This window comes from Oncorhynchus mykiss, chromosome 21, assembly GCF_057628025.1.
Source record: "Oncorhynchus mykiss isolate SJ-2025 chromosome 21, ASM5762802v1, whole genome shotgun sequence".
Lineage (NCBI taxonomy): Eukaryota > Metazoa > Chordata > Actinopteri > Salmoniformes > Salmonidae > Oncorhynchus > Oncorhynchus mykiss.
The window spans coordinates 41,414,231-41,427,084 of NC_143042.1; the positions used below are offsets into that span (position 1 = coordinate 41,414,231).

At 39.8% G+C, this 12,854-nt stretch overlaps 1 protein-coding gene across 17 annotated transcripts in view; it reads right to left on the reverse strand.

Annotated features, from left to right (window-relative positions):
* LOC110500600 (adhesion G protein-coupled receptor L3) overlaps positions 1-12,854 on the reverse strand; it is a 490,597-nt gene that overhangs the window by 316,877 nt on the left and 160,866 nt on the right. For 16 of the 17 annotated variants that reach the window (XM_021578050.3, XM_090213306.1, XM_090213305.1 and 13 more), the window contains exon 1: positions 7,034-7,690. The exons of the other annotated variant lie outside the window; for it this stretch is intronic. The gene's annotated coding sequence lies outside the window, so the exon portion shown is untranslated. Of the gene's footprint in view, positions 1-7,033; positions 7,691-12,854 lie in introns of those variants that run through there. 17 annotated transcript variants of the gene reach the window in all.

A 12,854-nucleotide genomic window follows, 5' to 3' on the forward strand; every position in this document is an offset into this window, starting at 1 on the left:
CAAACATCACTCGCTTTTAGATTTGGAGTAGTTATTCCCCTTGCGCTGCAAGGGCCGCAGCTTTTGTGGAGAAATGGGTAACGATGCTTCGAGTGTGGCTGTTGTCGATGTGTTCCTGGTTCGAGCCCAGGTAGGGGCGAGGAGGGGGACGGAAGCTATACTGTTACACTGGCAATACTATAGTGCCTATAAGAACATCCAATAGTCAAAGGTATATGAAATACAAATGGTATAGAGAGAAATAGTCCTATAAATACTATATTAACTACAACCTAAAACCTCTTACCTTGGATTACTGAAGTCTCATGTTAAAAGGAACAACCAACTTTCATATGTTCTCAGCAAGGAACTTAAACGTTAACTTTTTTACATGGCACATATTTTACATGGCACACATGTTTACATGGCACATATTGCATATTGGCACATATTACTTTCTTCTCCAACACTTTGTTTTTGCATTATTTAAACCAAATTGAACATGTTTCATTATTTATTTGAGGCTAAATTGATATTATTGATGTATTATATTAAGTTAAAATAAGTGTTAATTCAGTATTGTTGTAATTGTCATTATTAGAAATAAATCACATTTTTTTTAAATATTTAAAATAATAATAATAAATAAATAAATAAATAAATAAATAAATAAATAAATAAAAATAATAATAATAATAATAAATACATAAATAAAAAACAAAACAAAATTGGCTGATTGATCGGTACCTGCTTTTTGGTCATCCAATAATCGGTATGGGTATCGGCGTTGAAAAATCATAATTGGTCGACCTTAACTGAAACTACAAAAAAAATTTATTCCATTGAATGAGCTACATCAGTTAACAATTTGAATGAACATTCTACATTACTATGGAAATTATTGCATCATTATACCAGGCAGCCACTGCGAGTGTACCCATAAGTTTACCAGTCAATTTGACAGGGTTAGAGGTTCCAAGCACATTTCCAGTCATTCTAGTTCTGCGTGTGCTGCTGCAGGGAGGAAGGGTGTTGCTTAGGCAACCGAAAACCTTGCTTGTTTCAGCAAGGAGCAACAAAGTTGCATCACATGGTTAAGATTCCATGTTACCGCAGAAACGGATTTCATTTTCATGACGTCTTCAACCATAACCATCGTTACACGATAAATTGTGCCAGCCCTAGACCCTACCCTCTTCCCAACCGCATTTGGGGGCAAACTCAACAAAGAGATAGGCGCTGGAATGAATTTGATAATCCCTGTCATAAGGGAGAAGAATGGGGTTATTTGAGGATAATGGATGGGTTAGCGAATGAGAGGGATGGTGGGATTAATGTATGTCTTCTATCACACTCACATTGCCACACACTGCATCATTCTCCTCGGTCTGACAATAGAAAATTTAAAAAATAAAAACACTACGTGACTCATAGGGCACCAAATGTGTCTGTCTGTCTGTGTGTGCTTGTGTTTTAAACCACTCAAAAACCCTTAAGAGCTCAAAACCTTTCCAGTTCCATCTTTTGTGCGGAGCCAAACGCTGATGCAGAAGCACTTAACTTGTACCACAATAACCCCTGTCATCTCACTACTCTGACCCTGCAATCGCCCGCCTTCGATATATAAAGCCACGGCTACGGGACTCAAATATGTCTTTTGTCACTTCCTGAAAGCAAACCTTGGCCTTAATGGCTCTTATGTTCTGTATCGTGTCCATGGTGTTTCCTCTAGGCCTTTTCTTTTAAAACACTCAAACACTTCGAGGTCATCCCTTTTTCCCGAGCTGCAGCATCAAGCATCCAATTGCACGACCCTATCTTTCAAACATGTCAATCGAGGAAGGATCCACCACAATGCTCTGGACACCTCAATACAGCCTCATTTTCTACCGGACTTTCCTTTTGTTGACAGTTTGTGAAAGCTTTTCACCCCAACCTTTCTGTCCGAGCTCTTTGTAGCCCAGGACACTGAAAGTGTTGAGCGAGACGTGCCTCAAAAGGACCTTTACTTTCCACGGCCATGGTTCTTTTCTTTTCTGCCACTCGTTTCTTCTTCTGTCACATTCCTGCCACAGACGAGTCCTGGCAGACCAGCTTGTCTCACCTTAACAGCATGATCACTCCTGTCCTGGAGACCCCAGAGAGCCAAGGCCCTCACACTGGCAGCAGGGGCCTTTTTGGCCTACATGAGTGTGTGTGTGTGTGTGTGTGTGTGTAAGAGAGTCAGGGCAGGTAGCCCGACTGTTGTTTCCTTGGCATCAGTCATTCTACCTGGTTGTATGCAAGGATTTAGCCAAGCCTGGTTATTTGTACCCATAAAAGGACATGATTGATTGCCTGGCTACCCAAACTCCTTGCTTCATTCAAACGCCACGGACGTTAGTTTCTTCTCCACCACGAGTCTAGATCTGAATACCTCCGACGATTTCTAGAACACAAACATTCTAACCGTTCTGATTGGTCCCAGAAACCAGTGGGTTGGGCCAGAGCCAGGAAACACGTAGGTCAAACGGCGTTTCAAAAATGTGCCATTAGTTTCGATACTCTGATTGGTTCGAGATGATCTCATTGCTGATGACTTTGTTTTGTACAACACCCCTCATTTTGACATTACCACAAACAACTTCAACGATGGCAGTCTCAGACTAAAGTATGTAACAAACGATAGAGCAGCAGAAGAACTCATTCAGTTGTCAGGCAATATGATTGATGCTACGCTAGCATTTCTAAAGCCTTTATTCTAGGTAGAATCACAAATGTCTAACAATGCAACCGCCAGCTGCATACGGCAATCTGTAGGGATCCAAGGTCAATTTTGACAAGCCCAAGTCGTCAATCATACATTCACCCCCTCATGCCATCCAGCAACCCAAAAATCCATTCCAACACCAATTTTGGCAATGACCAAATTGGCTGAAAATTCCAAGCCACATTTGGTGTGACCTAAGTGTTATTTTGGTTGGTCAGGGAAGCATTGAAAGGGAGGGGGGCAAAAAAAGACAATTACCAGGTGCTGCTGGCTTCGCCTCTCTTCCTGTAATTGTTTTTCTGGCTTCTATAAAGAAACTAATTTCCCTCATTAAACACAATGTACATGGAGACAGAAGGCAGTCGGTGCAGAAGCCACAATGAACAAATGGCTTTTGATTGAAGAACAGATGATTGTACATGCAGGCGCCGAGATGAATATGAATTTCACCCCCGAAACCAGTTTGTACATGTACCTGAGCAATAAGACGCATATACTGTTACATGAGCCATGCCCCGCACCCAAGGCAAAGGAAAATAGATTGAGTTGATATTCCACAAGTTAGTGATCAAACCACTTCAACATTCCACACTCCCTCTTAATAGCTTCCCTTACTGTACCTCAAGCGTCAACGTTGTCTTAGGGCTGAATGTGATGTACAGGAAGTGCCCATTGATTTTGTTCAAAGACGACTCATATTCAGATAAATCACAACCTCTCATCCTAAAGCTATCAACTCATTTGAGCTCTGAAAATAATTAAGGCCTAGTCTGTCGCAAGAGGAAGATTAGAGTGAGACCGTGAAAGAGAGTGTGAGCGCCGCAATTTACAGACATCTAAATACCCTAAATAGCCTAGTAGCCTCTAGCCTTTGTAGGCTATTCAAATCGATACAAGGCCAGTACTTTTTCAACTCCAGCCAAAGCCTTAAATTTACAACAGAGGAGCTATTAAGTCATATCCTATACAGTTAAATTGATGAAGAGAATTGAAGAGCTCATGTCTCGAGTCATACTGTAACGGCAAATGTGATTCCACCTGCTGCGTATTAACGTTCAAAATGAAAGAACAAATCACATTAATCAAATAGACTTCAGGAAAACGCAAATACACTCACTGAGAACTAAGACAGTGCATTTGGAAAAAAGGAAAGAAAGGAAAACGGCAAAAACAGCACACAAAATGAGATTGCTTCGGAGGACGGAACGCAATGGCAGCCCATATGGAAGTAGTCAGGATTGGTTTTGGTGAAACCTAAATTCACCAAATTAACCCATATCATTATAAATTGACGCCATTAGCGGAAATGTGAGGCAGCGAATTGGAGGGGAGGGCTTACATCATGAGAGTGAAATAAAAACAGAGGCTCTGTCCAGAGAGACAATGCAGAATAAAATACCTCCAAGTTGAGCTGGCAAGAGCCGTTCCAACCTATACACACACACACACACACACCATTCGGGTTAAGAGAGATAACCAGTTATTGCGTAGTTGTTAGAGAAACGTCTCAGTAAAACCAGCTTTGTCAAGACCACAAAACGACAGACAATAAAGACGGGGGAAAACAGCCATCCTGAGGGGTAAACCATTCATAAAAAGATACTATAACCCTTTATAATGCTTCACAAACCATTTATAAGTAAATGTCACACTAAACAGTAAAAGGGTATTTAGCATAAGTACTGGTTATGTCATTACACCTTAATTGTATGACTTTGATTACAAAGCATTAAGGCTTCGAAGGTTTTATGAAGGCTTTGTTAAACCTTTGTTGTTCGATCAACATCATTGCGGGACCTTGTCAGCTGCATATCCTGTATACAACAGCTGTTCACTAAAACATTAGGCTCTCAGTAGGTAGCTCTCTCCCTGGCTTGTACACATGTGTGGGACCACCTAGCTAGAATTAAACATTGGACAACCATCCATGATTCAAATAACTGGTTATTAAACCCAAATCAATAATTACTTCCAAATTGGATAATTTTAGGCCTAGATTGATCAAATCAATGTGTTTGAGCTAACTGCCCAAAAACGCTTCCTTTCCTTCATTTATATGTACCAGTTTGATTGAATTCCAGCCCAGAACAAATAGTTTTAGTGAAAAACCATCTACTAAGCCTTAGTACACCTAAATTAGTAATGACCATAGGGAACCACTGTTTTCACACAGGTAAGGGCGCCCGAGTGGCGCAGTGGTCTAAGGCACTGCATCTCCATGCTAGAAGTCTCACTTCTAGCCTGGTTCGATCCCAGGCTGTATCACAACCAGCCGTGATTGGGAGTCTCATAGGACAGCGCACAATTGGCCCAGTGTCGCTTGGCCGGGATAGCCCGTTATTGTAATATAAGAATTTGTTCTTAACTGACCTTCCAAGAATAAAGAATCGAACTACCAGCTCTGGGGTGCTGTGTGACTCCCTAAGTTCCTTTTTTTTTGGCAATAAAAGGCCGATTACAGACAGAGCAACTGATGCTACTGACAGGATTATCAATTTTCCAGACATGTTGACTTTACTGCATAAGCGGTTGGCTAAAATGAATTAGGCCAGACATCCAGAATGCACTGCAATGGGGCGGCGCCACAACAAGAGGTAAATCAAGGTCAGCATCTCTCAATATAGTCAAAAGTAAAATCCGTCAGACATACCACCGTTGGGACACTTTGTCCACAGCTGTGGAGCAAATATTATGAAGAACGACATGGCATGGAATAAGCAAAGACAAGATACATTGAAAGTAAACTACAGGTTGACATCCAATTAAGACAGAAAGCTTCAACTGTCCTCTCGTTATTCCTCTTGGGAGGAGAATGTCAAGGTCTTCACCGTCTGAGGTAGATGGCTGTGTTAGTTTTGTTGTGGGCATGTTTACCGTACACCCACCACATTGACGATATTGCTGTAATCACGTGTCACCGCCTTGAGAGCACTTCACAGATGATGAGACAAGAATCAGCGACAAATAGAGTGCGCGCCAGTAGACCTAGCCCTGGGTAGAATGTCTGGGAAATAACGCACAAACAATCTAAGGTATCTGATGGGACGGATTCAAAATAAATGAATGTTACCGACAAAATGACAAAATATATTGAAACGAGACCAAAAGGACAACTAAGATCACTGCTGTGGAGGGTTAAGAAAAGTTCTGATCAAAATGTTAGCCTAGCTACCGCTGCCCGTTTAGATTTAATATGCACGAATCAAAGCTTATCTACAGTGTTTGTCCAACCAGAGCCTATAGAAGCCTGTAAGCTTCATGGTAGTAAGGTAGAGGTAGGCAGAAGTGTTCAGAGCGGTTGTTGATAGGCCTACCTCAGGAATCACAATGTAAAATCCATCACTACATGAGTTGAAATACATTTCTATAACATTTTGCAACACAACATATAACCTGTGCTCATGTTTGAGAAATAAATCAAATCAGCACAACATGCATTCTTTGGAATGAGATGATCAACATAAATGTAACCAATTCTGGTTGCTCATAAGCCTACAGTTCATTTCTGGTGAGATGCAGAGGTGCCCCACTGCTCTGTTACTGCGTCAGTTTTTCCCCTTTAACTTGCATGGTGGCACTAAAAATTGTCAGAATTCCAAAAGCGGGAAATTTGCATATAAACTACATCCATTTTCCCTTGAACATCTTATTGTATACAACCCGTTTCAAGCAGACATGGCATGTACGGGACTACCTGAACGGTTTTGCAGTATCCAACACAAACTTAATTCATTGCAATACATTCATCATCCAACTTCACATTGCGCAAAAGCAACGTTAAAATCGGTGCACATCCTTTCAAGATGCTCTGAAAGAAAGGTAGTGAATGAAGAAACGCACCTTGCACGAGCATAGTTCCAACCATTCCCTTCACAATAAACCATGATGCACCAAACTATTTGAAAATGTACGCATCGGTTCTCGTGTTTGGCTCGAGCAGGACGGACGCGCTCATTGAAAAATGCCTATTGTCTTTAATTAAGTGACGCTCGTTAATCACCGCAACTGACACCAGAAAGTATCGATATCTTGACAAAGCAATTCATTGCAAACTGCATAGCCAATAAATTATGCCGATAAGTTTATTTAAAAATCTAAGTCCAGCATCATTTTTTTTTGGGGGGGGGGGGGGCAGCCTAACATATAACATCACTATCCTACACATTGCATTGAACACTCAGCGTTGTCGCAAATATTGGATATAGGAGAAACTGCAGGTAGCCTAATTGAAGTGCATATGCGCATCAAAATATAGACGCAGATGAAGCGAACATCATAGTCTACATTTTAGAAGAGTATTCTTACCGTGTTTTAGAAGATGATACTGGTGAAACGATTATACCCTTCAAGTAGTCATCCCATTGAAAGTGTAAGTGATAAAATTGCTCACACAATATTGTCTTTCCCCAATGGATAGGCTATCGTACTTGCGCACTGAGAACCATGCAGATTTCAATCTACTCAGATGATCGAGGGAAAAGAACGCGATTCCCAACAATTATTTCGAATAACTCCGTTAAGGCTACAGCCCATTCTTTCACGAGTCCGGTAAGTTAATAGAAGAGCTGGAAATGTCTGTAGTATGATCCGTGTAGCCTATAGGCTACTGATGATATTGCGGGAGAAAGCCTACACAAGGAGCCCGTTCTATCTAGATGTCAATCCCTCAACATTGACACACGTCCTCTTTTGTGCAGTAGCTAGGCTACATCATGTCCTAAAGAAAAAGCTCAAAGGCGTAACATGTTATACCAACAAAACAAAAAAAAGAGTATCCAAAATAATGTATTTAGCCTCTTGTTAGGAAAAGGTCCACGGCAAAGAACTCGAGAAATTGTTTCCAAAACTGAGCTCTCGGCGCATGACAAACCAAATTCGGAGCACTGCCTGAGAGAAATGCGGTCTTGACTCGACTCAAGGTAGAATGCGAGAACGGCGAGAGGCAAAACTCGGATCTGGATTAACGCTCACAACATATACTCGGGCTCCACCTAGCAGCAAAAATGGGAAAAAAATGCAACCAACTACATACGCGGCCTCTACCTGTATAGTGCTTAAATTACTCATGTCAAAGTCATATTACATTTTGTCAGGAAAATATTTATGTGTAACAGACGGCCTTACCAGACTAAGTGCGCCCTAAAACTGCTTGGTAAGGCTGTGGAAACGAGGCAATTGTCAACTGCTAGCAACACCGCTGGCCTCTACTGATCGGTATAAGCCTGTACAATTCTTAGTTTGCACCCTTATAAAGCTGTAGGCTAATACACCGTTTTAAGATTGCTTGAAATTGTGTGACTGTGAATGTTTTCAATCTAGAAAATGTAAAGATTCAGATGATGAATTGTTTCCAAATCAATCACCAATAGCACTCTTTCTTTTACACACAAATGTTCGAATATCAATGATGTGTAGACTTTGATAGTGACGCACATTCATATTAAGTATACTGGTACACCTTGAACTAGTGCAGAGTGGTACATTTTTCAACGGGGCTTGCTTTTGAAAAGATGAATCGTTATCTTGAGCCGGCACTGCTTGCCATGCACCCCAGATGGAAATGGTTTCTGCAGTTAGTGCGCTGACCAAAACTGGATGTCATTACTGTACAGATGTAGGATCTTAATTTGATCACTCTTTTGTTGCTGAAAATGCAAACTTGTAGTTTATTCAAGGTTTAAAAAGGTTGTGATTTCCACTTTAAAATGTCATTGGATTTGCCCTAAGGAAAAAAGGTATCAGCCCTTACAAAACAAATGTACACTAGCCTATTTATAATCCACATAATAATTCACATTTCTTGTTGCTGCAGAATTATTTTCCTGCTGTAGTAGTCTGGCTCAAACTAAGAGCCTACATCTGTACCAGTGTTTGAAAACCCTGGTTGCTAGCTTCTGTGTGGCTATACGCTCCCCTAAAGTATTTATTTGGACAGCGAAGCTAAAACTTTTAATTTGGCTCTCTACTCCAGCATTTTTTATTTGAGATCAAATGTTTCATATAAGGTGACAGGTAAAGAATGTAACCTTTTATTTGAGGGTATTTTCTTACATCTGTCTACCCTTTTAGAAATGAATGCACTCTATGTACCTAGTCCCCGATTTGAATATTTTATTTAGACAAATTCACTTATAGTGTAATACAGTAGTCAAAAGTGTAGTATTTGGTCCCGTATTCCTAGCACGCAATGACATCAAGCTTGTGGCTCTGCAAACTTGTTGGATGCATTTGCAATTTGTTTCGGAATATGTTTTCCCAATAGGAACTGAAAGATGAATAATTGATTGTGTCATTTTAAAGTCACTTTTATTGTAAATAAGAATAGAAGATGTTTCCTTACAATTCTACATCAATCTGGATGCGACCATGATTATGGATAATCATGAATGAATCGTGAATAATGATGAGTGAGAAAATTACAGAGGGACAAAGATCATACCCCCCAAAAATGCTAACCTCCCCTGTTATTGGTAATAGGGGAGCATGTTTTAGGGGGCATGATCTTTGTGCATCTGTAATTTTCTAACTCGTCATTATTCACGATTCATTCATGATTATCCATAATCATGGTCGCATCCAGATTGATGTAGAATTGTAAGGAAACATATTCTATTCTTATTTAAAATAAAAGTGACTCCAAAATTACTCAATACATTATTTACCATTCATTTCTATTCTACGTCTTGGATGCATTTGCAGTTTGTTTTGGTTGTGTTTCCGAAACACCAAGATGTTTGTAGAGTCACAAGCTTGATGTAGTCATTCTGTGCTATGAATATGGGAACAAATACTAAACTTTTGACCAAACTGAATAAACTATTAGTGAATTTGTCCTAATACTCATGACACCTTCATATTAGGGGGATTAGAACATAAAGCACATTCATTTATAAATAGTAAAACAGATGTGTATGAAAATACCCTCAAATAAATGGTGATATGCTGTACTGTCCCCTCATGTGAAACATATGATCTCAAATTTTAAAAACGCTTGAGTATAGAGCCAAATTAAAAGTTTTAGCTTCACTGTCCAAATAAATATGTGTAAGAGTGTATATAGCCTATAGCTGTAATATACTGCTGCCATCTTGACTGCGTTAGACAATACATGAAAACTGCCTGCAAAAGAACATTTTCCACAAACAATCTTGTGAATGTCATACCACTTATGGAAATGTCACCACATCTGAGATCTTGTACCATCACACATTTCAGAGACACAAATGAGACCGAGACAGTTTAATTGTATAGGTCTCTATGTACAACAACACAGCACATAAGGCTACGTCCCAAATGGAATCATATTCTCTATAGTACACTACTTTGCAACAGAGGCCTATGGGCCCTGGTCAAATGTTGTGCAGTAAATAGAGAATAGGGTGCCAATTGCAGGAGAAGGAGAGATTGAGAGAGACATAGAGGCGTGCATCCTGTTGCTGCATCATGTTACTAACTCAGGCCCCCTCCGCCACACTTGCAGCCTTACCACTGGGCACAGATGTCAATTCAACATCTATTCCATGTTTGTTTCAACGTAATTGAATTGAAATGAAGTGGAAACTATGTTGATTCAACCAGTGTATGCCCTATGTGGTATGGTGATTATGGAGCTGTAGTGACTAGATTTAGAATAGTGAGCTTCATTGAGTGGAGGATACCATTATTGAGTCATTTGTGAATAGACAAGGGCACATTTAAACGTATTATTACTTGTAAACACGACCATTGAGTTACTGGACAATGTATAATTGCGTGTGTGTTCCTGCCAAATACAGCTGCCAACAGTGGGGTTTACCAACACAGACAGTTAAGCACCTGAGACTATCATAAATGAACATCATAAAGTGATACATAGCACCATAAAAGCTCAATGCACAAACTTAACATGCCACTGCGAAACTATGCCAAATATAAAGCTATTTAGGAAAATTAAGCCTTATGGGGAGATGGAAGGAAACCCAATAAAGTAGGACACAATCTCATTATGCTTCCAAGCAATTTCGTCTTGAGTGTTGACTCTTTAATAGTACTGAATGCTTAAAGTGCTGAAACAACCGGAAGCTTAGTTCTCTACTTATTGTGGTAAAATGTGTGAATGCACAGTTGTTTTTGTATTCTTTATAGAGGGTTGTTTTCTATTTTTAACATCAGTATAGAGATAATGAACCTAGTTTATGCTACAGGGCCATAACTGTTAGGCCTTTGAGCCACTATGTCGGGTTACTCCTTTCTTACTAATTGATTGTAGGCTTTTAAGTAAGCGCAATTGAATATTATGTTTTCATGTTTGCTTTAGGCCTACTTTCTTATGGCCTGAGGTAGTGCACATAAAAGTTCTGTTGACATTTGGAAGGCATACTGACAGTTACTCTATACTGTTAACCAACATGGGGTGGCAGGGTAGCCTAGTGGTTAGAGCGTTGGACTAGTAACCAAAAAGTGGTAATATTGCCGAAAGAATTTGCGAGTCTGATGTCAATCGCCTGGCTGATGGAAATCACTTGGTCTTCCTGTGACGCTACTGAGCACGTTTAAATGCGCACTAATAATTATATTTTCAACTGATTATGGCAGAAGGCCGTAAACTCGGCGAAAATTTCGGCGAAAACTCATAATCGAAGTAAGTTTACGGCGATTAAACCTGGTTTTGTGAGCAATCTTTCGAATAATGAGGTAGGTAGCGCAAGTGAAGTGAGTTTGTCTCGCAGCATTGATTGCTGTGCAGAGGCAATTGCAGTGTCTTCGGTTTGGTACATATGTTGGATTTATCGAATGTATGGTCAAACTGTATGCATAGAAGGCTTGACAGAAATGGTAGCAGAATGTGAATATTGAACTTTGGTTGCATACATATTCAGCTGAATATGCATACTATTTTGCGCAATGACACTATTGGTGTGTTCGAAGCATCACTGGGTAAAATAGTACGCATCATCATCAAGATATGTGTGCAACAAAAATTCAACATTCACCTTCTGCTACCATTTCTGTTAAACCGTCTACGCATACAGTTTCACGGATAGGATTAATAGATCCATAGTATGCACCACACAGGACGCACTGCAAGACAATGGCAAGGCAATGCTGCAAGGCAAACCCAGCGTTCCATTGGAAATGAATGTACTTCTGGTGTACCAAAAATACAATGTTGCTGTAGTTGTGATCAAGGCGAAGGTCTACCCCGGTCTATTGTATTTTTTTATGCATAGTTATTGTAGGCTATATATTTGGTAATTGAGATATTACGTGAACAATGTGAATCGTGATATCATGACTATATGGAAGACTAATCATTGATTTTTGGTCTAAAATTGTAAGGTCCGTGTTGAGGGTTTCCCATCCTGTCTAAAACCTGTCATTCTTCTTCCAGATAGAATGCCAGTATGACAAACGTACCCTATCAGGTGTGATTGAGGCCTGTGTTATTCAGAGCTCTGTTTTGAGTTGTCGATTGTTTTTCAGTTATCTGAGTATCAAATGTTATTTGTCACATGCGGTGAATACAACAGATGTCGACCTTACCATGAAATGCTTAATTACAAGCCCTTAACCAACAATACAGTTTTAAGAAAAATAAGTTAAGAAAATATTTACTAAATCAAGTTTTTTTAAAAGATGTTTATATGTTTCCTGTCAATAGTTTACATTATGCTTGTTATTTTTGTTGGAAATATGTGTTACAGAAGTTTGCCACATTTTAGCTTCTCCACTAATAAAAGCCGTTACTCCGGGCATTGCAACGGGAACATCATGTCTGCCTCCCCACTGCACCATCCATTGTTACGGCCTTCCTAACACCAAAAGACTAACGTGACACTATGTGGACAGATCAATTTACACCTTTGTTCTCAGTGAGTCAGAATTTCATAATCAATTTGAAATGTAGTGTTTCACTTGAAATGGCATGCCCTTGTTTAAAACTGTAAATTCAATGAATGTCGGAAGTAGATATTACATTGTTGATTATCAAACAAGCCATAAATATTGACAGGGATATTTCAGTCTTTTAAATATATTCAACAAATTTGTTCACATTTGCCATCAAAACAACATAGTTATTTGTCACGCCTGCTTCCACTCTCCCTCTCTGGCGCTCGTGGGCGCCAGGCTACCCAGCATTACGCAC